Source organism: Callithrix jacchus, chromosome X (genome assembly GCF_049354715.1).
Source record: "Callithrix jacchus isolate 240 chromosome X, calJac240_pri, whole genome shotgun sequence".
In the NCBI taxonomy this organism is placed as follows: domain Eukaryota; kingdom Metazoa; phylum Chordata; class Mammalia; order Primates; family Cebidae; genus Callithrix; species Callithrix jacchus.
The window spans coordinates 121,747,217-121,773,397 of NC_133524.1; the positions used below are offsets into that span (position 1 = coordinate 121,747,217).

General features: G+C 35.6%; 1 long non-coding RNA gene across 1 annotated transcript in view; it reads left to right on the top strand.

Moving 5' to 3' along the window:
- Positions 1-4,817, top strand: part of LOC128930653 (uncharacterized) — a 111,790-nt gene extending 106,973 nt beyond the window's left edge. Inside the window, exon 3 of the long non-coding RNA XR_008478917.2 lies at positions 544-4,817. This is a non-coding gene — a long non-coding RNA (uncharacterized LOC128930653). The remainder of the gene's footprint in view (positions 1-543) is intronic.
- The last annotated feature ends 21,364 nt before the right edge of the window (positions 4,818-26,181 follow it).

Genomic DNA, 26,181 nt, shown 5'->3' on the forward strand with positions numbered 1-26,181 from the left:
TTCGTTTTTATCTATTTTTGTTGCCTATACATCTCAGTCTGTTATCCATATGCATTTGTGCTCTTGTATCTCATGACATGGGTTTTCTCTACTATGTTTAGGATGTCGAAGAAATTTTACATATTTTCTTCTGGCTCTTGCAGGATCTTATTTGCAGTGATATTCTCTTCTTTTGCATTTTAGGTGAGGCTAAATTGCTGTGTGTTTTCCTTTTTTAATCATTTTCAAATGACAAAAATACTCTTCAAACAAAATATTTAACAACAGAACCAGTGATCTATTTGTTTTCAGTCTAGCCTAACTCAAAGAATGGTTAGTTTTTCTGGTCCATAGAGAACAGTTAATGTGCACGTGCTTTTATCCTGTTTCCAGTTTTTTATATGCCATGCACTTAAGGTAGTTTTGCTTTCCTTCGGCAACACTTTGTTTTTTGCACCCCACTTATTCCATAATGTATAATAAAAATTTGGAATTTTCTCTCTCTCTCTCTCTCTCTCTCTCTCTCTCTCTCTCTCTCTCTCTCTCTCTCTCTTTTTTGGCCAGGTACCATGGCTCACACTTGCAATCCCAGCACTTTGAGAAGTCAAGGCGCAAGAGGATAACTTGAGGTCAGGAGTTCAAGACCAGCCTGGCCAATATGGCGAAACTCCATCTCTACTAAAAATACAAAAATTACCTACTGTGGAGGATGAAGCACTAGAATGGCTTGAACTCAAGAGGCAGAATTTGCAATGAGCTGAGATCACACTACTGCACTTCAGCTAGGTCTTACATATTCACCAGATAAAATGTACAACTACCAATTGCCTGTCCAGTAATTTTTCTGGGAGTTGCTATCTCTCAATGAACATAGAAAGATGGATGAGTTTAAGAATACTCTGTTTGTCTCACAAAGTAGCACCTTCACAGTAGAGACATGGTTGTCTAGAATTCTGGTTATTGTAGATCCTAGGATTCTGAATGGGCCATAACTGAGTTGGTTAACCTCACTTCTACTCACAGATGATCTTACTTTCATGAGGTAGACTTTTTCTAGTTTCTTAATCTAGTCTCATTAGCCCATATATTGGCCTTCATTTTATCTTTTTTAAAATTTTTGTCTCTTTTTAATTTTTTTATTGCTTTGCATGTTCTTAGAATTTTCTACAGGTTTATAATAATTTATAGGATATCTGGAGCGATTTAGTCAGAAACTAAAGATCAGATATATTTTAATCTAGAAATTTCCAATTAATTATTCAACATAGCATATGTCACAAGTGTATAAAAGAAGTATCCATAAACAAATAAATGGGTAAAAAACGGTGGTTGCCAGGGGTTGGGGCTGGTGGAAACAGGGAGATGCTGGTTAGTGGGTAAAAACTTTCAGTTATAAGCTGAATAAGCTATTGGGAGAAGCATGGTAATAATAGCTAATAATAATAATACATTGTTTACTTGATATTTGCAAAGTGAGTAGATTGTGTTTCCACCACACACACACGCACGCCAATGATAACTAATTGTGATGATGGATGTGTCAGTTGAATTGACTGTGGCAATCATTTCACAATGGATACATGTATAAAATAATCATGTATACCTTGAATATATATAATTTTTATCTGTCTATTATGCCTTAATAAAGCTGAAAAAATAAAGTGTACAACGTTAAATAGTTTGACAGGATTGAAGCAAGTTCATCATAGCTACTGGGGAGAACATCTCAATGCTCTATTATTGGTTGCTTTGTAGTTTCGCTATCCTTTTAGATTGATAAAACATCATACGCACACGAGATATTTTAATCAATAAATGAAAAACAGTGGTTCCTTTTGATCAGTATCAAAGGAAAATTGTAGCTTAGAGAAAACACTACAATTATTTCAAATAGTATGAATTCTTGATTTCTTAACATAAAATATAAAATCCATAATTGTAGCCAATTTACTTAATTCATGAAGACTGTAGTAAAATTTAAAGTTTAACTATATGATATAGTAATCAACTTATAAAATCATATTTTACCCTAACAACATAGAATGATTACAGAGTATGTTACGAACCTTATCTGTCAAACAAAAGGGTTTAATTAACCAAAAACATCAAACGTTTTGCTTACATTAGCTGCCTTTACCATACCATGTGTATACAAGAATATTATTGTACTATCTTCCACATGGCTTATCCTCACTACATTGTTTTCTAAATTCAACCTGGCATCGTTATCAGAAAAAAGTAGACTCCTTCAGTGCTTTCTTGGCCTTTTATGTTAGTTAGCCAAAAGCTCTTTTGCTTTGCCTAATTCACCAAGTTCATCTGACATTAGCTTCCCCACCTCATTATGCTCTCTGCCAGGCACTGACGTATCATTCTCTCTGGTCTGGATGACACTTTGTATGTGTCTGGAGTCTTCAAATATTCCCTACTCTCTCTCATTCTTCCAGAATATAGAGAAATGGCTCATGCTGACGTTTCAAATCTTGCTAGAGCTGAAGCAAAATGAACTGTTAATGTAAAGCACTCCAATTATTCAACACAATAAGTATTTTCCCAAAATAGCAGTGGAGGAGTTTTTACTGTAGAATAAGATGGTAAGGATATTTTTTTTTTCTAAGAAATACTGAGTAAATGGGTGGTGAAAACTGATTTATAGTCAACAACTTTTCTGAGTAAACATGAGAGCAATTTTGAAAGGGCTTTACATTTATAGGCTTTAAGTTAAAATTCAGCCTTCTAAATACAGTGTTAAGATTACTGGGAGACATCAAAGAGTAGAAAAGAAAACACAGGCTTTGAGGTAGGAAGGCAGGGATGGAATCTTATCTCTCTTATTAGGTTTTGTACCTTGGGTAGTGTTTTTAGCCTTTGTGAGTTTCAGTTCATTTATTTGCAAAATGAGGATAAAACCTACCTCATGTTATTACTGCAGGAATTAACTGAAGTTGTATACTGTGACAAATTATATTAATTTGAATACATTTAAAGCCATTCAGTTTATACTTGATTGATTTAGGGAGGTTCACAGTTAGAAATGTTACTTCCCTTTCCCAAGTAACTAGTTACTGAACAGTAGCTTGGACACTGGTGAAAAGGCTCTCTACATTAAAAATGAGCTTCCATTCATTTTTCACATCGAGTTCTGGCAGTTCAATGGAGGTTGGGAAATAAAGTACAGTGATTCCCACCAACACCATAAAAGCTCCATGTATTGACAGAAGTCTGTTTTGTGGACATTGGCATCTCCGGCTCAATTTACAGTTTGCATTTATTTGTTTCTGATGAGTGAAAGGAAAAGAACCTCTAAATTTGAGTGAGAGATCATTGAAAGCTCCATTAAAAATAGCAGAAATCTTCAAATCAAAGCAGACTTATACATACATATTTAAATGATAAAATATACCAGAATATTATTTTAAAATGCCAGTTTATTAAAAAGTGACATTTATTATTTAAATGCCATAAAAAGAAATTCAATGAAGCTGTGATGAGCAAACTGCCATCCTGTTATACCAACATTCACTGAATAAAATATTAAAGATGCCTAAATCATCTAGAGCAACAAAACCTATTGAGGTGAAAAATGTGTACAAAATTTTGCTTTCATATTTCAGTGGGGGACCATTTTCCTGATATGTAGAATGTAGAATGGCAATTGTGGTATTTTAGTAAAATCATTAGACAAATAACATATTTTAATAACTGTCATGCTGAATGTCCTAGCAAAAGTAAAATGAATATATATGTTTAATACCTATATATAGACATAAACATTTATATAGAAATATTTGCAGACAAAATGCCACACTATTTTGTTGATAATTTCTAAAAAGTTTCCTTTTATTTGAGCAAAGTAAATATTCAGTGTAATGTATACAAATTACAGAAGTAACACTCAACTTAAAATGACCAACCAATAAATATCTCTCAGTGTGGTCCCATCTACCACAGCCAGAGCTCTTAAAGATACTACACTGAAGATTATTCATTAAAAAATGAAAAACATTAATTTGGAAGGCCAGAAATAGAACAAGAACAAATGGTGAAAATTGAAGGCCAATGTTATAGAGATACCTAGTCTATTTGGAATGATATATGCAGGTATTAAACCACTCTCCCCTATGTCCTTACATAATCCCAGGAAGTTTTGCTATATCCCTTGAAAATATTAAACACCTTTATGAAATAGTTTATATTGATTTCTTAAAATTTCTTAGCTAAGGTTTATTATACTAGAGGGTGAAAATATTTCAGTATGAGAGTTTTGGAGGGAAGACAAAGTATTGATTAAAACTTTGGTAAGACTTGTGTTTTCATAGACACAGGGAGAGGAGCATCACACACTGGGGTCTGTAGAGGGGGGTAGGGGAGGGACAGCAGGGAGTGGGGAGGTTGGGGAGTGATAACATGAAGAGAAATGCCAGATGTAGGTGACGGGGGGATGGAGGCAGCAAACCACTTTGCCATGTATCTTCCTATGCAACAATCCTGCATGATCTGCACATGTACCCCAGGACCTAAAGTACAATAAAAAAAGACTTGTGCTTATAACTATTTTATAATGTATATATAAATAGATATAGATCTAATGGAATTTCTATTTCTAGATCCGTGAGGGATAACATGGGGAGAAATGCCAAATATAGTATGCACCTAAGGTAAAAAAATAAAATTAAAATAAAAAATAGATATAAATCTATAGATAGGTGTATAAAATATTCTCATATATATATATATATGCATTTAATTTATCCATAATGTCTCATGTATAATTTTAACGTACTTTATAACTAAGCTATATTTTCTTTCATTCAATAAAAAAATATTTGTTGAGTGCCTAGAAAGTGTCACATACTATACTTGGTGCTAGAAATACAAGAGTTAAAAAAAAAAATGCTCATGGATCCTGCCTTCATGGAATTTGTAGAGTTACTGGGTCACCATTGAAGTTTAAAGAAATTAAAGTGTAGTACAATTTAAAAAGTACATCACACTTTTCTGAATAATTGGCCCCAGAATATAGGACCGATTGCTTTCCAGTTGACTATGTGTTCAGCATTCTCTGAGTGCTTCATTGGGTTCTCATACCTGACTATTTTTATCCACTCTGTCTCTTTTCATATCAGCGTCAATATGAATGAACATATGTGACTTTATAAATAAAACCCTAAGGGTTTATATTTGTCATCTATCATTCTCAGTGTTAACGAGGAACTATATAAAGTATTTTTGAATTAGTAGTTATCTTTGTACCTATCACTCAATATAAATGTAGATGTCACCTCCGTTTTAATGTTCTGTTTCCTAGGATCTCTAGGGTGGAAGGCACCTTGAAATACTCTGATTCCATAATAAATGTTTCCACATTTTGTGAAATTTTAAAAGGCGTTTCATCTTCCCTTTACAGTTTCTTACCCACTCATACTTAATAATGTATATGTATTTGAAACTTTGGGTTAATTATTGATTCATTGGTATTGTGTCTACTGTTAGCATACTAAATTCAGTATGAGAAAACATACTAAAAATAGACATGTATTTAAATGTAACCCTATTAAGGACCTACTAGACAGTGTCTATTTTTAATCTTTCACAGATACTCATTACTGAGATCACATTTTAAATAAGTAAAAACCATCATAGAATAAGTCCATAAAACATCATCTCCAATTACATAGCATTCACTGAATGGTTATCCAGTTCTCACTTTTAAATGACATAGTATGATATACGGATTTATGCAAACAGATTGAAGTCCATTATTTATAATTTAACTGTTCTTAATTTTTAATATAAATAAAATTATGAAACTGGTCAAATTTGTTAATTAATTATGGTGTAATTATTTAGAAATTACCTTAAAAGTCAGATAAAATACATAAAAATATAAGTAGTCATTTTTATAATATGTCTAGGCAGAGAAATATAAAAAATTGCATCATGATATATTTTAAAAAGCAAGGTAAAACAGTATGTTAAGTATGTGATATGTAATGGTATCTACACATAGAAATATATTTCATTGAAATAGACTGAAATCATGCTGAAATACTAATAGTGATTGTACTTAAATTTCACAAATATAGATGTTTTTGTTTTCTTCCTCATACATTTTTCTATTCCTTGAATATTATACCATGGTAATGTTTACTTTTATAACCTAAAACATGTCAAACTTGATTTGCAAAGAGGTGGTAAAATGTTATTTAGATTTTATACTGATTCTTCTTAAAAAGTGGTTATTATTAAATATTTTGGTGCTTTAAATGGTTATAGTTATCTGTAAAATCTGCTCATTTAAATGACTCACTTTCTACAAAGGCACAATGAAAGAGACAATTGTAGATTCAGAATTGAAGTTCAGATTGCCATATCCAAAATAGTATGCACACGTGTGTGTGCATGTATATACATAGTGTTTGTGTATGTATATATAAATATATATATATATTTGACATCAGTCACTTTCTTGCTTTGTATTTTTGCATTTTTATTGAAGTATAATTTCTAAATATAGTTATAATGCATTTTATTACCCTTTGATTTATTGTATTTTGAAAAAACTGTGTTTTTATAAATTGAAGGTTTGTGGCAATCCTGAGTTGAGCAAGTGTATTGGCACCATTTTTCCAACACCATGTTCTCACTTTTTTTTCTCTGTGTCACATTTTGGTAATTCTGACAATATTTCAAACGTTTTCATTTTTATACTTGTCATGGTAATCTGTGATCACCATAATTTGCATTTTTCTGATGACTAGTAATGGCAAGCATTTTTGATATTATTTTAGGCAACATAAACTGCAATTATATACGACAGTGAACTTAATTGATAAATGTTGTGTGTGTTCTGATTCCTCCACCAACTCTTTTCCTCTCCTTGGGCCTCACTATTTCCCGATACAATACAATGTCAAAATTGTACCAATTAATAACCCTATAATGATCTCTAAGTGTTCAAGCAAAAGGAAGAGTTGCCCATCTCTCACTTTGAATCAAAAGCCAGAAATGATTAAGCTTTGTGAGGACAGTCTGTTGAAAGATAAGATAGGCCAAAAGCAGGGTCTTCTGGCAAACAGCCAGATTGTGAATGCAAAGAAAAAGGTGTTGAAGGAAACTGAAAGTGCTACTCCAAGGAACAAATTAACAATAAAAAGCAAACCGCCTTATTGCAGATATGGAGAAAGTTACAACGGTCTGAACAGAAGATCAAACCAGCCACAACATTATCTTAATCCAAAGCCTATTCCAGAGCAAAGCCCTAACTCTCTTCAATTCTATGAAAACTGAGAGAGGTGAGGAAGCTGCAGAGTAAAAAGTTTGAGATAGCAGAGGTTGTTTCAGGTGTAAGGAAATAAGAGGTCTCCATAACATGAAAATGATTTGCATTTCACTGATGATTAGTTATGGCAAGCATTTTTTATATGCCTGTTGGCCATTTATGCATTTTCTTTTGAGAAATGTCTATTCAGGCCATTTTCCCATTTATTTATTTATTTGTATACCTTTAACTTTTATTTTAATTTCAGATGTACATGAGCAGGTTTGTTGTATAGGTAAATGGCATGTCACAGGGGTTTGGTGTACAGATTATTTAATCACCCAGATAATGAACCTCTCTATTCTCCTGACTTTTACCCTTAAGTAGGCCCTGGTGTGTATTGTTTCCATTTTAGTGTCCATATGTACTCAATATTTAGCTCCTACTTATAAATGACAGTCTGTGGTATTTGTTTTTTTCTGTTCACTTATAATGATGTCTTCTAGCTCCATCCCTGTTACTGCAAAAGGACATGATCCCATTCTTTTTTTATGACTGCATACCCGGTGGATGTATACTATATTTTGTAAATCCAGTGTACTGTTAATGGGCATTTAGGTTAGTATCATGACTTTGCTGTTATGAATAATGCTGCAGTGACCATACGTGTGCATGTGCCTTTGTGGTAGAATGATTTCTATTCCTTTGGGTATATACCCAACAATGGGAATTCTGGATCAAATGGTAGTTTTGTTCTAAGTACTTTGAGAAATTGCCAAACTTATTTTCACAATGTCTGAACTAATTTACATTCTCAATAGCAGTGTATAAATGTTCCTTGTTCTCCACAACTTCACTAGCATCTCTTATTTTTAGAGTTTTTAGTAATAGCCATTCTACCTGGTATGAAATGGTATCTCATTGTGATTTTGATTTGCATTTCTATAATAATCAGTGATGTTTAACATTTTAAAAACATACTCATTGGCTGTGTCTCTATCTTCTCTTGCAAACTGCCTCTTCGCATATTTTGCCCACCTTTTAATGGAGGTGCTTTTCATTTTTTTTGCATATTTGTTTAAGTTCCTTATTGATGCTGGATATTAGACCTTTGTCACATGCATATTTTGCAAATATTTTCTCTCATAGAGTAAGTTGTCTGTTTATTCCATTGATAGTTTCTTTTGCTGTGCAAAGCTCTTTAGTTTAATTAGATCCCATTTGTCAATTTTTGTTTTTGTTGCAATTGGTTTTCATTTGCTCACCTTTTTTTGCTATTGAGATGCTAAGTAATCTTTTTTCCAGATGAATAGTTTGCAGACATTTTCTCCTATTGTTATTTGTCTTGTCACTCTATTGTTTACTTACTATGCAGAAGCTTTTTAGTTCTGCATAGTTCTATTTGTCTACTTTTGCTTTCGTTGCCTTTGAATTTGAGGTCTTATTCTAAAATCCTTTGCTTAGACCAGTGTCCTGAAGCACCTTCTCAATGTTTTCTTCTATTAGTTTTATAGTTTTAGGTCTTATATTTAAGAATTTAATCCACTTTCATTTTATTTTTGTATACGGTGAGTTTTTAATTAAGGCATGAACACTTTTTAGACATAATGCAATTGCACACTTAATAGACTACAGTATAGTGTAAACATTACTTTTTTATGTACTGGAAAACTAAAAAGTTTGTGTGACCCAGTTTATTATAGTAGTCTGGAACTGAACCTGCAATATCTTCGAGGTATGCCTGTAGTAAAATGCACACCTCATGAAGAAATTCTACACATGTGTACCATCTTGTTACACTTTTCTAGAGCAACATTACATTTTCATCGCCCTCTGAGCTGTTGTTTCTGAGTCAACACCTTTCTAAGTCAATACCTCTCCAAAGTTAACCACTACTGATTTATAATACAATAATTAGCATTTTTTTATTTACTGGAAACTTATATAATTTGAATCGTACAATTTAAAATCTTTCGTGTATGGCTTCTTTTTGTTCAATATAGTGCTTTTAAGGTTTATCCATGATAGTTCAATTATTAGTAGTACATACTTTTTATTTCTGTGTAGCATTCCATGTTGCTAATATAAATTCCTTTATCTGTTCCAGATTGAGGGATATGTGTGTTACTTTTATTAATGTTTGGTTGATTGTTTTGGCTAATTTTAATAAGGTTTCTAAGACCATGCTTGTACAAATATTTTCTTGAATACATGCATTCATTTGGATTCAGTATATACTGAATAATAAATTGTTGGGTCATGGAGTAGACATTTTTTTAATCTATGAGACTGTGAAATAAAATTCCAAAGTGATTGTATAACCACTTTACACTTCCACCAGCAATATATGAATTCTGTCTTTTTGTTTTTAATTTGGTTAGTGAGTTTTTTCACTAAAATTACTAAGGAAAACATCCCATCTTAAAGTAGTATTTGCTCACATGTTTTGGTGAGCATATATCTCTTCATAGGTAAGATAGGATATGAATAATAAGTAAATTAATATAGAAGAATGCAAGCTTCTTGGCAACTGACAATTACATGGGTCCACTTTCTGAGCTCCTATATTACCTTCTCTGTTCCTTCCTTAAAATACTTATGACTTTCTTTCTTCAGAGTTTATGGAGTTTATACTAAATATCTGAATATGCCTGTCTACTGGGATCAACTTGGATGAAGCAACATGGGAAAGTGATCTCTTACTTAATCCCTAGGAATGTAGGTTTGATTTTAGGTATATGAAAGAAATCAGATAATGTAGATAAATGCTAAATTGGGTTGCTAACAGGAGACAGCCTATATAGCACATATGCAATAGAGTAAATCTGCAAAAGGTAACAAGGTTATATCAGCTATTGATCAGAAACAGGATACTTTCATAGCAGCAGTATTAATATCACAGTAAAGGCTAGACTGATGTTATTAAACCTTCCATTTTTGAGTGCTTATAATGTGTTTATCTAATCTGATCTAATCCTGATATTTAGTCTTCAGATTAAAGTGATGAAGCAGCTACTGCTATTACTCCATTTTAGATAGGAGCTAAAGTTTAGAAATGTTAGATAAATTATCCAAAGTCAAACAAACAGTAAGTGCTGGCATTAGGAACAAACCCCAGGCTATGACGTCAGAGCCAGTGCTCTCCCTCCAATCCAATACGGTCTCAAGGTGAATGTCTGCTGGATTGATGTACCCTAGAATTTCACTTTTTTTTTAGATGGAGTTTCACTCTTGTTGCCCAGGCTGGAGTGCAATGGCTCACGGCAACCTCTGCCTTCTTGGTACAAGAAATTATCCTACCTCAGATTCTAAGTAGCTGGGAATTCAGGTGTACATCACCACACCTGGCTAATTTTTGTATTTTTAGTAAAGTTGGGGTTTCATCATGGTGCCTAGGCTGGTCTCAAACTCCTGACCTCTGGTGATCTGCCCTCCTCAGCCACCCAAAATGCTGGGATTTCAGGCATGAGCCACCAAGCCTGGCATAATTCTAATTTTGAAAGACCTAAGAACCAGAGTAACATCAGGCCATAGTGAAAGATTTTTTTTTTTTTTTTTTGCCATTGGAAAGAATTATTTTATGACAGTGGGAGAAAGTTGAGAAGGAAACAGAAAATGACACAAATAACAGAGTTCAGGTAATAACCAGAGTTACAGCTACCATCCCTTGAAAAAATTCCATGTTTTTTTCATTGGAGGGCAGAAACAGAGGCAAATTTGGGGAATTTATATTTAGAATATCATGGTAAAAGTCTTTCATTACTACATATTCAATTCAGGTTGATTCACTTGGCAGAGAACCAAAGGAGACTTGGTAAGGACTAGAATTATTGAAACGACTGATACTCAAATTTGATATTTGCCATTGCTTTCTCAAGCACAATGGTTATATCAATTCACACTTAATCTCTCCTATTAAACTATGAAGTTCCTGGGAGCATGAGACATGTCTTGGTTTATTAGAGAATACTTTTTACAGAGTTCCAGAGGGTCCCTCAATGTTAGTGAAGTGAGTAAATTAACTAATTGATTTAGATGTAAATAATTTTAGGAAACTTCAAATTAAAGGACCACAGTTTCTCCCTGTATGGAAGGTAATTTTAAAATGCCTCTGTTGAATACTATGCTGAATAAGAGTGATGAGAGAAGCATCTTTGTCTTGTGCCAATTTTCAAGAGGCATGCTTCCAGCTTTTTGCCGTTCAGTATGATCTTGGCTGTGGGTTTGTCATAGATGGTTCTTATATTGTGAGGCATATTCCTTCAATATCTAGTTTATTGAGAGTTTTATTAAGAAGGAGTATTGAATTTTATGAAGAGCCTTTTCTGCATCTATTGAGATAATCATGTGGTTTTTTTTTAATTCTGTTAATATGATGAATCACATTTATTGATTTGTGTATGTTGAACCAATCTTGATCATGCGGATACAGTCTACTTGATCATGGTGGATAAACTTTTTGATGTGCTTCTGAATTCAGTTTGCCAGAATTTTGTTGAGGATTTTTGCATCGATATTCATCAAGGATATTAGTCTGAATTTTTTTTTTTTGGTCGTGCCTCTGCTAGGTTTTGCTATCAGGATAATGCTAGCTACATAGACTGAGTTGGGAGGAATCCTTCATCCTCATTTTTTTGGAATAATTTCAGTAGGAATGGTACCAGCTCTTCTTTGTACATCTGGTAGAATTTGGTTGTGAATCCAGCTGGTCATGGGCTTTGCTTGGATGGTGGGCTATTTATTATTGATTCAATTTTGGAGCTCATTATTGGTATGTTCAGGGATTCAATTTCTTCTTGGCTCTGTCTTGGAGGGTGTTTGTGTCCAGAGATTGATCCATTTCCTCTAGATTTTCTAGTCTGTGTGGATAAAGGTGTTCATAACAGTCTCTGGTTGTTATTTGTATATCTGTAGGGTTTGTGGTAATATCCTCTTAGTCATTTCCAATTGTGCTTATTTGAATCTTCTCTCTTTCCTTCTTTATTATCTTATTTAGCAGTCTATGTTATTAATTTTTTCATGAAGGACATCTAAATAGGAAAAAAAGAAGTCAAACCATCCCTGTTTGTAAAAGGCATGATCCTATATCTAGAAAACCCCATAGTCTTGGCCCTAAAGCTCCACAAGCTGACACACAGTTTCTGAAAAATCTCAGAATACAAAAATCAATGTAGAAAATTAATTAGCATCCTTATACACCAATGACAGTAAAGCCAAGAGCCAAATATGGAATGCAATCTAATTCACAATTATAACAAAAAGAACAAAATACTCACAAACTCAGCTAAGCAGGGAGGTCAAAGACCTCTATGATGAGAACTACAAAACACTGCTCAAAGAAGTCAGAAATAATAGAACAAATGAAAAAATATTCTATGCTCACAGATAGGATGAATAAATATCATTAAAATGGTCATAATGCCCAAAGCAATTTATAGATTCAATTCAATATCTATCAGACTACCAATGATATTCTTTACAGAACTAAAGAAAACTATTTTAAAATTCATATGGAACCAAAAAGAGCCTGAATAGCCGAGGTAATCCTAAAGACAAAACAAAGCTGGAGGCATCATGCTATCAGACTTTACACTATAAAAAGGGTACAGTAAACAAAACAGCATGGGACTGGTACAAAGACAGGCACATAGACCAATTGAACTGAATAGAGAATACAGAAATACGATTCCACGTCTACAACCATCTGATCTTCAATAAAGATGACCAAAAGTACAATGGAGTGACTACTTCTTATTCATTCAATGGCACTAGAATTACTGGCTAGCAATATGCAGAAGATTGAAATTGGACCACTTATTTACACCATACACAAAAATCGACTCTACGTGAATTAAGGAAGTTAATGTAAAACACAAAACTATTAAAAAAAAAAAAAAACCTGGAAGACAACCTTGGCAATACAATTCAAGACATAGGCATAGCAAATATTTCATGACAAAGATGCCAAAAGCAATTGCAACCAAAGCAAAAGTTGACAAATTCAATTTAATTAAACTAAAGAGCTTCTGCACAGCAAAATAAACTATCAACAGAATAAACAGGCAACCTATATAATGGAAAAAAATTTGCAAACTCTACATATGACAAAGGTCTAATAGCATCTATAAATAAGCAAAAAACACCATTAAAAAGTGGGCAAAGGACATGAATGGATAAATTTCAAAATAAGATGTACATATGGCCAACAGCATATGAAAAGAAGTTCAACATCCATAATTATTAGATAAATGCAAGTCAAAACCACAATGAGCCACCATCTCATGCCAGTCAGAATGACAATTATTAAAAATTACAAAAGCAACAAACACTGGTGAAGCTGCAGAGAAACAAGAACACTTTTACACTGCTGATAAGAATGTAAATTAGTTCAATCATTGTGGAAGACAGTGCAGTGATTCTTCAAAGGTCTAGAACCAGAAACACTGTTTGACCCAGCAATCCCATTACTAAGTATATACCCAAAGGAATATAACTCGTTCTATCATAAAAAGATGTGCATGTATATATTAATTGCAACATTATTCATAATAGCTAGGAGATGGAATCAACACAAATACTTATCAATGGATAAAGCAAATGTGGTACACATATGCCTTGGAATACTGTACATCCATAAAAAAGAATGAGGTCATGTCCTGTTAAGAAACATGGATGGAGCTGGAGGCCTTATCCTTAGCAAACTTCTACAGGATCAGAAAATGAAATACCATTCGCTCTCACTTATAAGTGGTATGTAAATGATGAGAACGCATGGACACATAGACAGGAACAATAGATACTGGGGCATACCTGAGAGTGGAGGGTGGGAGGAGGGAGAGGATCAGAAAAAATAACTAGTGGGTACTAGGCTTAACACCTGAGTGATATAATAATTTGTATATTGAACCTCTGTGACATGAGTTTACCTATATAACAAGCTTGCACATGCACCCCTTAAAATTAAAGAAAAAAAACATAAAATGTCCTTCTGATTATATATATTTCTCGCACCCCAAATTTGATAAAATGACTTAATAAGAAAATTGGTGTTATTTCTATAAGTCTTTTTCCCCCCTAACATGCAGCCTAGATTGATTTATTATTCTAATGATTGAAGATTCTCAAACACAATTGCTATCGTAATCTGGGGCTCTGATGAAGAGGAAGTATGTTATGAAATGATGGGATCACATCCCCCATGAACTTATATTTTTGTTAAGTCTTTAAATATTGTTAAAACTCAATAATCTCCATAACAAAAGAATTTATTTCCATGCCTAATGCAAGACAAAATACTCACTAAATTGTGAAAAATAAAGATGTATACATGTTATTAACAAGATTCTATTATTATTATTAAAATAAAGATAGCCATAGGAGGTATAAGAGACATTACCCCAACATAAGTCCCTGTCTTAAAATGCAAAAGCTATGGTATCATCTAGGACCCTTAAAAACATTTATCCTAAAAACTTAGTATGCAGTTGAAGTTTCAGTAGGATGGTTAATGAAACCATCTAGTTACATGTGTTTTGGCTTATATTTTCTTGCATGGCAGCCACAACAAATTATATAGCATCTCACGAATATCTAGAATAGTTTTATTTATAACATTATTATATTATAGCTGCTTTTATCAGAGCAAATTTTATAGCATTCCACAAATATCCAGAATAGTTTTACTTATAACATTATTGTTTAATAACTGTTTTATAATAGAAAACATTATAGAGTTCATTAATTCATCAATAATAATTATTCAATAGTTATTCTAAATCTAAATTAATTCCATAGTTGGTACTGTAAAGAAAAAGTTTCAGAAATATCTGTTTTCTTACAAAATTATGACCTAATGGGGAGCCAAGACAGACAAATGTGAAAATTAAATTAATAATGACCAAAATAAGGAACATGCCTCAACATGATATAAGCCATATATGACAGACCCACAGCTAGTGCCATACTGAATGCGGAAAATCTGAAAGCCTTTTCTCTAAGATGTGGATCATGAGAAGAATGCCCTTTTTCACCATTGTTATTTGACAGAGTACTGGGAGTCCTATATACAGGAAGTAGACAAGAGAAAGAAATAATGGACATCCAAATTGGAAAGGAAGAAATCAAATTATCCTTGCTTGAAAATAGTAAGATCTTATATTTGAATAATTTTAAAGACTCCATAATAAAATTATTAAAACTGATGAACAAGTGCAGCCAAGATGCAGGATAAATAATTAAGACAAAACAGTAGCATTTTTATATGCCAAGAGTGAACATGGGGAACATTATAAAATTAATCCTATTTACAATAGCCACAAATAAATTATAAACCTAATAATTAACTTAATAAAAGAAGTGAAAGATCTCTACAATAAAAACTATAAAACACTGATAAAAAATTGAAGAGGACATAAAAATGGAAAGCTGACCCATGTTCATGGATTGAAAAAAATTAATACTGTTAAAATGTCCATGCTGCTAAAAGCAACCTACAGATTTAATGCAATCCTTACCAAAATACCAATAACATTCTTCATAAAAATAGAAAAAAAACTATCCTAAAATTTATATGAAATAAAAAATGACCCAGAATCGTCAAAGATATCCTAAGAAAAAGGAACAAAAGTGGAGAGATCACATTACCTGACTTCAAATTACATTACAGAGCTATAGCAAACAAAAACATTATGAGGCTGTCATGAAAATAGACACACAGACCAATGGAACAGAATAAATAACCCCAAATCAAATGCACAAACCAACAGTAACACCTTTTCACAAAGGTCCCAAGAACATACACTGGAGAAAAGACAGTCTTTTCAATAAATGGTACTAAGAAAACTGCATATACATATGCAGAAAATAAAGCTACATTTCTGTCTTTTGCCATATACAAAAATCAAATCCAAGTAAATTAAATACTTAAATCTAAGTGTTGATCACATGAAATTGCTATGAGAAAACATTGAAGAAAATCTGTAGGACATTCATCTGTGTAAATATTTCTTGTGTAATACCCCACAAGCACAGGCAACTGAAAGAAAAATGGGCAAAAGTGATCACATCAAGTTAAAAAGTTTATGCACAGCAAAGAAAACAATCAACAAAGTAAAGAGTCAACCCATAGAATGGGAAAAAATTTTGCAAATTGCCCATCTAACAAGAGACTAATAACCAGAATATATAAAGAGCTAAAACCACTCCATAGGAAAAAAAAACGAATTTAAATAGAAATGGGCAAAATATCTAAATACACATTTCTCGAAAGAAAACCTACAAATGGCAAACAGGTATATGAATAGGTGATCAACATCACTGACCATCAGAGAGCTGCAAATCAAAACTACAATGAGGTATCTTCTCAACCAAGTTAAAATGGCTTTTATACAATAGACAGGCAATATATGATGCTGGTGAGGATGTAGGGAAAAGGGAACCCTTGTACTCTGTTGGTGGCAATGTCAATTAGTACAACCAGTATGAAGAACAGTTTTGGGAGGTTCCTCAGACAACTGAAAATAGAGCTACCACATAATCCAGCAATCCCAGTGCTACATCCATACCCAAAAGAAATAAAATAATTATATGGAAGAGATATCTGCACTCCTGTTTATTGCAGCACTGTTTACAATAGCTAAGATTTGGAAGCAACTTAAGTGTTCATCAACATATAAACAGATAAATAAAATATGGCACATATATACAATGGGGTGCAATTCAGCCATGCAAATGAATTATATCTTATTTTAAACAACATGGTTAAAACAGGAGGTCATTATTTTAAGTGAAATAAGTCAGGCACAGAAAGACAAGCATTGCATGTTTGCATTTATTTGTGGAAACTAAATATCAAAACAATTAATCTCATGGAAATGAAGAGTAGAAGGATAACTACCAGAGGCTGGAAAGAGGGGTTAGGGAAAGGTGGGAATGGTGAATGTGTACAAAAAATGAGTACTATAAATAAGACCTAGTCTTTCATGGCACAACAGGGTGATGATAGTGCAAATAAATTAATTGTTTATTTTACAATAACTCAAAGAATATAATTGAATTGTTTGTAATACAAAGAATAAATGGTTGATGGGATGGATACTCCATTTTCCATGATGTGATTATTAGGGTATGCATGCCTTTATCAAAATAGCTCATGTATACCATAAATATATACACCTACTGTGTACCCATAAAAATTAAAATTAAAAAAGAAAGAAAAATAATCCTGTCCAAAATAAGTTTGTAGTAAGTATCAGTTATGTAGATCAAGCTGTATAAATCAATGTTAGAAGATACAGGATATACACATATGATTTGTACTAATTAAAGAAGAATCTCTGTGCCAGAATATTTTTTTCAATCAAGTTATTGAAAGAAATTTAGTGTAATTATGGCTAGGGAGAATGGTCTCTGAAAGATTGTTAACTTGTAGAGACAGAGTGAAAGTGAAAATATTACATTAGGAATGTAAAGTCAGTTTTCCTGGCTGAAGAGCAAATCATAATAGAGAGTAGCTAAAAATAAATTTGGTGAATGTTGGCATAGTGAGATGGAGAAGGTGAGAGCTGACTGAAACCATAGAAACGTAGAAGATAAATTTTGCAAAAATAGTGATAAGAAACTGCAGACATTTGAAAAGTGAAATGACATGGTCAAAAGTTTTTTAAGTAAAATGATTATGGTTTCTCTAAGTATCAGAGTTCTATAAAAGGTAGAGGACAAGAACCAGCTACACTTATTTTTCACAAAATTGTCTGAAGTTTTAATATGCATTAATTCATCTATCAGTATATTTCCTACTGCAAAATAAATCCTCATCTCAAAATAATTTAATGAAACCAAAAGCACATGAATGCCCAATTTTTAATCACAAACAGATAAAATCTTGACACCTGAAAGATAATATACTTACTATCTTTTTCTGCTTTATATATTTACCCAATCCATACTGAGAAAGCTAAATTTGAAAAGAATTTGAGTATGTCACCAAGATGGCTGAATAGGAACAGCTCCAGAGCACAGTTCCCAGCAAGAGTGATGCAGAAAGCTAGTGATCTCTGCATTTCCAACTGAGGTACCAGGTTCATCTCAATGTGACTGGTTGGACAATGGGAGTAGCCCAAGGAGGGCAAACCGAGGCAGAGTGGGGAACTGCCACACCTGGGAAGTGCAATGGGCCAGAGGACCCTTCATCCTACCCAACAAAGGCCATAAGAGACTTCTCCAGTTCAGATATTGCACTTCTCCCATGGTCTTTACAGCCCACAGACCAGGAGATTCCTGCCAGGCTGACAAGTGCCACAGGTTTCCAGCACAAATCTGCGCAGCCATTTCAGCTGGTGCCATAGGTATCCAGCACAAATCTGGGCTGCAGTTTTAGCTGGTGCCTGGAATGGCTAAGAGACAAGGTGCCCATTCCACTGGGAAGAAAAGGGGGGCTGAAGGCAGGAAGCCAAGTGATCTAGCTCAGTGAGTCCTACTCCCACAAAGACAAGAAAATTGAAATCCACTAGCTTGGGTGTTTTGCAGCCAGCACAGAAGTTTGAGCTTGACCCAGAACAGTCGAGCTCGGTGGGAGGAAGAGTGTCCACCATTATGAAGGCAGTCCACCAACACTGAGGGAGTCCGCCATTACTGAGGCAATCTGCCTTACAGAGGCAGTTCTAACCTTACTTGTGTAAACAGAATCACAAAGGAGTTTACACAGCAGCTAGGTGGAACCTGTGGCAGCTCAGCAACACCTCTGCAGGCAGACTGTGAATAGAATCCCTCCTTGCTAGCCAGGGCATCTCTGAAAAAAGGCAGCAGCCCATCACGGACTTATAAATAAAGCTCCACCTTCCCGGGACAGAGCACCTGGGAAAAGGGGCCGTTGTGAGCTCCACTGCAATAGATTTAAACGTCCCTGGCCAGGAGCTCTGAAGGGAGCAATGGAGGTCCCAGCATAGCACTTGAGGTCTGATAAGGGAAAGATTGCCTCCTCAAGTGACTCCCTGACCCCGGTATATCCAAAGAAACACCTCATACAGGAGAGCTCTCACTGACATCTGGTGGGTACCCTTCTAGGATGAAGCTACGAGAAGAAACAGGCAGCAGTCCTTGCTGTACTGCAGCCCCTGGAGGTGATTTCCAAGCAAGCAGGGTGTGGAGTGGACCTCCAATAGTTCTGCAGCAGAAAGAAAACTAAAAAACAGAAAGAAATAGTTTCAACATCAACAGAAAAAATGTCCACTCCGAGACCCTATTCGAAAGTCACCAACTTCAAAGACCACAGGTAGATAAATCCACGAAGATTTGTCCTGGGAAGAAACCAGCACAAAAAGGGTTACATCACCAAAACCCAGAATGCCTCTCCTCATCCAAGGGATCACAGGGAACAAAACTGGATGGAGAATGAGTATGAAGATTTGACAGAAGCAAGGTTCAGAAAGTGGGTAATAACAAGCTACTCTGAGCTAAATGAACATGTTCTAACCCAATGCAAAAAAACTAAGAACATTGAAAAAAGGTTATACAAAATGCTAACTAGAATAACCAACTTAGAGAAGAACATAAACAACTTGATGGAGTTGAAAAACACAGCACACGAAGTTCACAAAGCATACACAAGTTTCATGAATCGATCAAACAGAAGAAAGGATATCAGAGATTGAAGATCAATTCAATGAAATAAAACAAGAAGGGAAGATTAGAGAAAAAAAGAGTAGAAAGAAATGAACAAAGCCTCCAAGAAATATGGGATTACGTGAAAAGACATAATCTATGTTTGATTGGTGTACCTGAATGTGATGGAAAGAATGAATCCAAGCTGGAAAACAGGCTTCAGGATATTATCCAGGAGAACTTCTGCAACCTAGCAAGGCAGGCCAACATTCACATTCAGGAAATACAGAGAACACCACAGAGATACTCCTTAAGAAGAGGAACCCCAAAGCACTTAATCATCAGATTCTCCAGGGTTGAAATGAAGGGTAATATGCTAAGGGCAGTCAGAGAGAAAGGTCAAGTCACCCACAAAGGGAAGCCCATCAGAGTTACAGTGGATCTCTCGGCAGAAACACTACAAGTCAGAAGAGAGTGGTGGCCAATATTCAACATCCTTAAAGAAAAGAAATTTCAACCCAGAATTTCGTATTTACAAGCTAAGCTTTGTAAGTGAAGGAGAAATAAAATCCTTTATGGACAAGCTACCGCTGAGAGATTTCATCACCACCAGGCCTGCCTTACAAGAGCTCCTGAAGGAAGCACTAAATGTGGAAAGGAACAACCAGTACCAGCCACTGCAAAAACATACCAAATGGTAAAGACCATTGACACAAGGAAGAAACTGCATCAACCAATGGGCAAAACAACCAGCTAATATCAAAATGACAGAATCAAATTTACACATAACAATATTAATCTTAAATGTAAATGGACAAAATGCCCCAATCAAAAGACATAGACTGGCAAATTGGATAAAAACTCAAGACCCATTGGTTTGATATATTCAGGAGACCTATCTCACATGCAAAGACACACATAGGCTCAAAATAAAGGGACAGAGGAAGATTTACCAAGCAAATGGAGAGAGAGAAAAAAAGCAGGGGTTGCAATCCTAGTCTCTGATAAAACAGACTTTCAATTGACAAAGATAAAAAGAGACAAAGAAGGGCATTACATAATGGTAAAAAAAAATCAATGCAACAAGAAGAGCTAACTATAAATATATATGCACCCAATACAGGAGCACCGAGATACATAAAGCAAGTTCTTAACAACCTATGAATAGACTTAGACATGACACAGTAATAGTGGGAGAATTTAACACTCCATTGTCAATATTAGATCAACAAGACAGAAAATTAACAAGGGTATCCAGGACTTGAGACCAAGCAGTCCTAATAGACATTGACAGAACTCTCCACCCCAAACCCACAGAATATACATTCTTCTCAGCACCACATCACACTTACTCTAAAATTGACCACATAATTGGAAGTAAATCACTCCTCAGCAAATGCAAAAGGATGGAAATCATAACAACCAGTCTCTCAGACGACAGTGCAATCAAGTTAGAACTCAGGATAAACTCACTCAAAATCACACTACATGGAAACTGAACAACCTGCTCCTGAATGACTACTGGATAAATTATGAAATGAAGGCAGAAATAAAGATGTTCTTTGAAAGCTATGAGAATGAAGGCATGATGTAACAGAATCTCTGGGACACATTTAAAGAAGTGTCTAGTGGGAAATTTATAGCACTAAATGCCCACATGAGAAAGGAGACAAGATCTAAAATCAACACCCTATCATCAGAATTAAAAGAATTAGAGGATCAAGATCAAACAAATTCAAAAGAAGACAAGCAATTACTAAGATTAGAGCATAATTGAAGGAGATAGAGACAAAAAGAACCCTTCAAGAAATCAGTGAATCCAGGAGTTGGTTTTTTGGAAATATCAACAAAATAGACAGACCACTATTCAGACTAATATAAAAGAAGAGAGAGAAGAATTGAATAGATGCAATAAAAAATGATTCCACAGAAATACAAACTACCTTCAGATATTTTTACAAACAATTCTATGCACAAAAACCAGTAAGTCTAGATGAAATGGATAAATTCCTGGACACTTACACCCTCCCAAGACTAACCTGGAAGAAGTTGAATACCTGAATAGACCAATAACAAGGTCTGAAGTTGAGACAGCAATTAATAGCCTACCAACCAAAAAATGTCCAGGTACAGACGGGTTCACAGCTGAATTCTACCAGACTTACAAAGAGGAGCTGGAACCATTCCTTCCAAAACTATTCGAAACAATACAAAAAGAGGGAATCCTCCCTAACTCTTTCTGCAAAGTATTGTCATTTAGTTGACATTGTAATTGTGACTTCAAAAGGCCATTCTAACATTCTATCAATACAGCTGCCTGAGTATAATAAGGACCATAGTATAAACAGTGAATTAAATAAGCATGAGCCCTCTGTCCCACTATTTTAGCTGTAGAGTGAGTACCTTGATCAGAAGCAATGCTGCATGGGAACCATGACAGTGGATAAGGTATTCCATGAGTACACAGACGGTAGTAGTATTCATATAAGCATCGTGTGCAGGACAGGCAAACCCATATCTGGAGTGAGTGTCTATTCCAGTGAGGACAAACCTCTATCCTTTTCATAATAGAGAGGTCCAATATAAACAGCCTACTACCAAGTAGCTGGCTGATCACCCTGAGGAATGGTGCCACATCGAGGACAGTGTTGGTCTCTGCTGCTGGCAAATTGGGCCCTCACCAGTGGCTGTAGCCAGGTCAGCTTTGTGGAGTGGAAGTCCATGTTGCTGAGCCCTTGTGTAACCTCCATCCCTACCACCATGGCTAATTTGTTCATGGGCCCATTGGGTGATGACGGAGTGGCTGAGGAAAGAGGCTTAGTGTTGTCCAGAGAATGGGTCATCCTAACTACTTGATTATTAAAATCCTCCTCTGCTGAGGTCACACATTAGTGAGCACTCACTTGGGATACAAATGTCTTCACAGTTTTTGGCCACTTGGAGAGGTCCATCCATATGCCTCTTCCCCAAATTTCCTTGTCACTAATTTTCCAATCATGCTTCTTCCAAGTTCCTGACCATCCAGACAAACCATGGGCTACAGCCCAGGGATCAGTATATGATCACACATCTGGCCAATTTACCTTCCATACAAAGTGCATAACCAGGTGCACTGCTCAAACTTCTGCCTACTGGGAAAATTTCTCTTCATTTCTATCCTCGAGTAATGTCCTAGAAAGGGGCTGTAGTGCTTCAGCTGTCCACTTTTGAGTGGTGCCTGAATATCATTCACAATCATCTGTGAACCAGACCCTAATTTTCACTTCCTCTGTCAACTGATCATAGGGAACTCCCCATGAGGCCACTGGTACAGCCTGGGGGAGAGAAGGCAGGGTGGTAGGAGTGTAGACCATGGTCATTTGAGCCACTTCCTCATGCAACTTACTTGTGCCTTCAGGATCTGTTCAATTCCAATCACATATATATCACTTCTATTTGATGATAGAATGCTGCTGTGTACAACCTACAATATGGCTTGATGGGTCAAAAAGAACACAGTTCATGATAGGCGGTTCAGGTAACATGGTGACTTGATGACTGATAGTCAAACATCAAGTTTCCACTGAAGCTCAGTAACAGGCTAAGAGCTGTCTCTCAAAAGGAGATCAGTTATGTGCAGAAGATGGCTGTACCTTGCTCCAAAATGTTAGAGTCCCGTGCTGGATTCACCAATGGGGGCCTGCAAAAGGCTCCCAACAGCATCCCAATCTGCCAATGACACCTCAAGCACTATTGGATCTTCTGAGTCATGTGGCCCAAGTGTCAGTGCAGCTTGCATAGCAACCTGGACCTGCTGCAGAGCCTTTTCCTGTCCTGGATCCCATTAAAAAAGGGAAGCCTTTCAGGTCACATGAAAGATAGGTTGGAGTAACTCACTCAGATCAGGAATGTGTTGCCTCTGAATTCCAAAGAGGCCCACTAGGCATAGTACCTTTTTCTTGGTTGTAGGGGGAAGCTAAATGCAGCAACTTATCCTTCACCTTGGTAGGAATATCTCTACAGGCCCCAAAGCACTGGACCCCTAGACATTTTACTGAGGTAGAAAGATCATGAATTAAGTCAGATTTATTTTCCATCTTCTGGCGTGCAAACGTCTCACTAATAAGCCCAGTGTGTTTACTACTTCTTGCTCACTTGATCCAATCAGCATAATGTAATCAATATAATGGACAAATGTGGTATCTTCTGGAACCAAAAAGCAATCAAAGTCTCTCTGAATAAAAGTGTAACACAAAGCCAAGAGCTGATATACTCCTAAGGTCAGACACTAAAGTCATGTTGCTGGCCTTGCTGGCTCAATGCAGATTGCTTCTGGTGGGCCTTATGGACAGTAATAGAGAAAAAGGAACTTTCCAATTCAATGGCCGCATACCAGGTACCAGGAGGTTTGTTACTTTGCTTAAGCCATGAAACCACATCTGGTACAGCAGCTGCAGTTGGATTCATCACCTGATAATCCACTGTCATCCTCCAAGAAAGGTCTGTCTTCTGCAGAGGCTCTTATTCAAGAGGCTCTGGGTCTTTAAACTGGCTCAAGTATGGAAATTGATTGAGGGGCCATGATTCTCTGTTTTTATGACTCAAATTTGTCTTTTGTCCATTCAACCTGAAAGTTTTCTGCTTACATAAAATAAGTAGGAATGAATTAGATTTCCTATCAGTTTTACTTCCAGGAACATGGTGATTAATTAGCCAATGCCAGAGCTCTACATGAGTCAGACTACTCTGATTGCTGCTTTTCCTCTGCTGTCCATTACGATAGCTACACCCACCTTGCCTTTGATAGTTGAGTGATGCAACTTGGCATCTGTCACCTTTAGATCTAATTTTTTTCATTGTATTTAAGTTTTATAGTTGAGTTACTGTTTTTCCACTGTTAGAACTGTCATACATAGTAGAAACATTACAGTGTTCCTCAAAGATGCAGGTGCTGCCCTCACAAATCTATTTCATAAGGCATTGGTCAAGGGTATATCTTCTGGACCCTCCCAACTGGAATAATTAAGTCTAATGGGACTAATACACTCCATCATCCCAATCTCCGTAAGCCTTTGAGTCTTCTCCTCTACATTAAACCAAGGGTGATCTAGCATTTCTAGCTCACTCACCTTGGTCCATCTTTTAATCCATACTTCAGCTCACCAAGCAAATAAACTATTAGAATGTTTTTTAACTCCCTGATCTGTGACATTAAATGCAGTCTTTACTTAGTGAGCCCAAATCAATGAATTCAGTCTGATACAACTCTATGTTCCTTCCATCATTATCAGACACCCCTAATATCTGTTCCCATGCCTGTTCTTCAGATTTCTGTTTACTTAAGTTAGAAAACTCCAGCAGTTATTTTCAAGTGTAGAACACCTCCTCATGGGTCATACTATCAACCTCACCTCTAGGGATACACTGGAACTTTAGTCTAGTTATAGGCCTATAAGCAAACGCGGGTTTTGTGGCTGGCTTCTGAGGAAAATCAACATTATTTTGCCTGGTAACTGCCTCAGGGGAGTCCATCACTGTTGCCTCAGGCAGCACAGGGTTTATCTCCTCAGACAAAGATGGAAAAAAAAAAGTCGCCACTACTGGGAATAAGGAAGCTGTTTCTTCTGGGGAAAAAAAAAGCTTTATCAGAGTTTACAAACTCAGTTTTATCAGGGTCCTTCCACATGTCCACATTCCAAGTTGCAGAGTCCCATTCTTTTCCAATCACTGCCCTCACTTTAACAGTAGACATCTGGAGTGGCTGTGCATGCTCCCTTTGTTGCAGATCAGCCACTTGCATGATAAGAGCTGGTGTCTGTTTTTCCACAATTTTAGCTATTTCTCTACAGGAGGTAAGATTCTCACTCAGGGCAATATTAGCAGCTTTGAGGCCCAATATCTTCTTCTGAAGATGAGAGATAGTGTCTCTGAGTTCATCATTTTCTTTCATCACTCTGTCTATTAAACTTAGGAGCAACCAACCAGCTTCCTTATATTCACTGGTTCTCCAATATGGTCAAAATTATGTATAGAGTCACTAAACCCCTTGCTTCTCATGAGCAGTGAATCAGGAGTGTCAAATGCATTTATTTTGCCTAACTCTCTAAACAGTTCATGCCAAGAGCTATCAGTGTTCTCCGTACTATTAGAAGTAGAGTTCTTAGCATTTTGGGGTCTAATTATATTAAGCAGCCAAATCCAGAAACCCCAAACCAATGAAAGAACTGTGTATTTAGTATTCTGCCCCTCTAGAACCACTCCTGGTACCAAAATCTGTATTCGTTAGGGTTAACCTTTCTCTCAAATTAGTTAACCTTTCTCCCAAATCCCAGTCCTATATTTACAATTTCCTGATGGAAAAT